The sequence below is a fragment of the Ranitomeya variabilis genome, chromosome 1 (genome assembly GCF_051348905.1).
Source record: "Ranitomeya variabilis isolate aRanVar5 chromosome 1, aRanVar5.hap1, whole genome shotgun sequence".
NCBI lineage: Eukaryota > Metazoa > Chordata > Amphibia > Anura > Dendrobatidae > Ranitomeya > Ranitomeya variabilis.
In genome coordinates this window covers 557,746,296-557,750,548 of record NC_135232.1, presented here as the reverse complement: position 1 = coordinate 557,750,548, position 4,253 = coordinate 557,746,296, and the positions used below count along the sequence as shown (strand labels likewise).

The 4,253-nt window shown below is 48.7% G+C and overlaps 1 pseudogene; it reads right to left on the bottom strand.

The window, feature by feature from the left end:
* Positions 1-52: 52 nt before the first annotated feature.
* On the bottom strand, positions 53-3,841 carry LOC143797104 (uncharacterized; annotated as a pseudogene).
* Between the last annotated feature and the right edge of the window lie 412 nt (positions 3,842-4,253).

Here is a 4,253-nt window from a genome sequence, read left to right as displayed (position 1 = left end):
CTTTCACAGAGGCTTTCCATCAGATCAGACATGAACTGGGTTCCCTGATCGGTCAACATTTCCCTGGAGAAACCCACATGAGAGAACAGTCAGTAAAGCATCCGCCACTTTGTCTGCTCGGATGGAGGACAGTGCCACAGCTTCCGGGTATCGTGTAGCATAGTCCACCACTGTGAGGATGTACTTTTTGCCAGAGCTGCTAGGGATTGCAAGAGGCCTTATGATATCCACAGCCACTCGCTGGAAAGGTTCATCGATCACAGGCAGTGGTATCAATGGAGCTTTCTGTATACAGTCATGGCCAAAAGTTTTGAGAATGACACCAAAATTATATTTTCACATGATCTGCTGCCCTCTGGTTTTTATTAGTGTTTGTCTGATGTTTATATCACATACAGAAATATAATTGCAATCATATTATGAGTACCAATATGTTATATTGACAGAATGAGTTAATGCAGCAAGTCAATATTTGCAGTGTTGACCCTTCTTCTTCAAGACCTCTGCAATTCTCCCTGGCATGCTCTCAATCAACTTCTGGACCAAATCCTGACTGATAGCAGTCCATTCTTGCATAATCAATGCTTGCATTTTGCCAGAATTTGTTGGTTTTTGTTTGTCCACCCGTCTCTTGATGATTGACCACAAGTTCTCAATGGGATTAAGATCTGGGGAGATTCCGGGCCATGGACCCAAAATCTCTTGTTTTGTTCCATGAGCCATTTAGTTATCACCTTTGCTTTATGGTAAGGTGCTCCATCATGCTGGAAAAGGCATTGTTGGGCGCCAAACTGCTCTTGGACGGTTGGGAGAAGTTGCTCTTGGAGGACATTCTGGTACCATTCTTTATTCATGGCTGTGTTTTTAGGCAAGACTGTGAGTGAGCCGATTCCCTTGGCTGAGAAGCAACCCCACACATGAATGGTTTCAGGATGCTTTACAGTTGGCATGAGACAAGACTGGTGGTAGCGCTCACCTCTTCTTCTCCGAATAAGCTGTTTTCCAGATGTCCCAAACAATCGAAAAGGGGATTCATCAGAGAAAATGACTTTGCCCCAGTCCTCAGCAGTCCACTCCCTGTACCTTTTGCAGAATATCAGTCGGTCCCTGATGTTTTTTCTGGAGAGAAGTGGCTTCTTTGCTGCCCTCCTTGAAACCAGGCCTTGCTCAAAGTGTCTCCGCCTCACAGTGCGTGCAGAAGCACTCACACCAGCCTGCTGCCATTCCTGAGCAAGCTCGGCACTGCTGGGAGTCCGATCCCGCAGCTGAAACCGTTTTAAGATATGGTCCTGGCGCTTGCTGGTCTTTCTTGGGCGCTCTGGAGCCTTTTTGACAACAATGGAAGCTCTCTCCTTGAAGTTCTTGATGATGCGATAGATTGTTGACTGAGGTGCAATCTTTGTAGCTGCGATACTCTTCCCTGTTAGGCCATTTTTGTGCAGTGCAATGATGGCTGCACGTGTTTCTTTAGAGATAACCATGGTTAACTGAAGAGAAACAATGATACCAAGCACCAGCCTCCTTTTAAAGTGTCCAGTGATGTCATTCTTACTTAATCATGACTGATTGATCGTCAGCCCTGTCCTCATCAACACCCACACCTGTGTTAATGGATCAATCACTAAAACGATGTTAGCTGCTCCTTTTAAGGCAGGACTGCAATGATGTTGAAATGTGTTTTGGGGGTTAAAGTTCATTTTCTGGGCAAATATTGACTTTGCAAGTACAGTAATTGCTGTTAAGCTGATCACTCTGACATTCAGGAGTATATGCAAATTGCCATTAGAAAAAATGAAGCAGTAGACTTTGGAAAAATTAATATTTGTCTCATTCTCAATTTTTGTCCATGACTGTATTTCCGGACTTTCCAACTCTCTGAGAAACTACACATGATCGGCAGTAATTGGCAATATCTGTCCCCATCTTGGGCCAATAGAAGATATGTGTCAGGCGAGCTTTAGTCTTTTGTATTTCAAGGTGTCCGGCCAAAGGAATTTCATGGGCAATTCTCAATAATTGTTCCCTAAATGGAAAAGGGACAATCAGCCGCTGTTCACAGTCCCAAGATTCTGTAGTTTCCGTGGGGATAGTCTCTGTATACAGTCTGCCCTGGTCCCAGTATACTCTCTCTTTGCCAGAAGCAGCAGGGGGTCGGTCTGCAAGACATCTGAGCTCCTCCAGACTGACATCTGTCCGCAGGGCCTCCTGGAAGCTCTGACTGTCAGCCTGCAGGCCTTGGCCTAGTGTGACTGCCAGGCCCTGGTCTGAAGCTGAGTTTTCAGTGTCTGTTATCAGGGACCTTGGTGGGTCTGCCATGTATGGAGGCTCCGGGACCACAGTATGGGCCTCCTGACCTGGCAGTTATGTCTGAGACTCATCCTCTAATCTCTGGGCCTGAGTCTGAGCCACAGCCTGACTCCGGGTCACAGCTGCCACATAATTACAGTCCTGTGCATTGGGACATTTTCCCTCCTCGCACGGGATCTCAGGTGGGTCACTTTCTTCCACCTTCTCTGCATCATTTTCTTGCAAGGGAGGAACATCGTGGCACACCATCCTCCCCAGGTCCGTGCCTAGCAACACATTGGTGGGAATAGCCTTTGATACTCCCACTTCCCTCAGTCCCTTCCCTGCTCCCCAGCCCAGGTACACACGGGCCATGGGCAGGGCTGACCCCTCCAATCCCGGTTATAGACATAGTCTTTCCTGGTATGATATTGGCAGGGGTTATCATGGCTGGACGCACCAGGGTCACCTCTGCCCCAGTGTCTCTGAGACCAACAGTGACTTTATTGCCAACAGTGACAGATTGACAGTTCTCATTAGCCCTCGCATCAGAGCCGGCTACAAAGAGGACAGACGGTGGGGGCACAGAAGGCTTTGTGGTTGTAGTTGGGCGTTTCTCCCTATCAGGCCAGACAGCGCTAACATGTCCCACTTTGTTGCAGGAGAAGCACCGGCGTGCATCGCCTAGAGAATGTCTATTCCCCGGGGCCCCATAGAAGGTGGGCTTGGACAGCACTGGTGATCGGCCGGCAGAGGGAGAAGGGTCCCCGTTTGGCTTACCTCCCCTCCAGCTGAATCCCGATGGCTTCCGCACCTCAGGCATCCTGTTAGCCACATAGCAGTCCGCAATCCTTGCAGCCTGATCCGCAGTTTGTGGCTCCCGATCACACACAAATTGTCGTACATCCGTGGGGCACATGTGAAGAAATTCATCCTTGACCATAAGATCCGTTAAGTCCTCAAAACTGTTAACAGAAAGTCCCCTAATCCATTGGTGGAACGTGGTCCTCAAGGTGCTCACAACATCCGCATAGCTGTCAGTTGATCCACATTGTAGGTTCCGGAACTTTCTACGATACACTTCTGGTGTCAGGTTGTATTTCCTGATCAGGGCCTCTTTTATGGCCTCATAGTTCGCACCTAGCTCAGGTGGGAGACCAGCAAAAACTTCCAGGGCTTTGCCTCTCAACCCTGGGGCTAGATACTGTGCCCATTGCTCATGGGGTAGATGGTACTGCCTGCATTTTTTTTCAAACCCCTGAAGGAAAGTATCTAAGTCTGTATCCTTCTCCATCACAGGGAAGTTTTCCAGACGTGGTCTCCTTGGATTTATGTCCTGGGAGGGGGTTATCTGAGGACTGATACCCCTCTCTATTTGAGCCATCTGAAGCTGGAACGCTCTGTCCTCCCGGCGTTTTGCAGCCTCTCTGTCATGCCGTTAACGGCGATAAAGGGGCAGGACGGCGTACTGGGACCCGCACCTGTCCCCGCCACTATACAGGGGCCCTGGCTTACCCTTATCTCTGGGGTACCTATAATGGTTAGGAGGCCTGAGCCGCCAGCGTATCCCTGTCTCCTGTGCAGGCCCTATCAGTGGCCCCCTCTCCCCCCCCCAGGGAGGAGGACTACACCATTGTATTAATATGACAAGCAAATAGGGTATGCAGACAAGGTAACTAAAATCTCAAACTCACCAAATGCTCACACATCCACAGAGGAAACACAGAGAAGGGAAGAGGGGGGGGGGGGGGGGAAATAGGAAGGAAAACTGGTTTAACATGCAACCAAAACAGACAACAATTTCTGTAGATAAACCTCCAAGCTCCAACACCTCGCTCCTTCCTACTTCAAGCCAGGCAGCAGAACTGATCACTGACAACAGTTGTAGTCAAAGCTGAGTCTATATAGGAGAGGAGATTACAAAAACCAATTCAGCTGAAAGACCAAACTCTCAACAACTAGGTTAA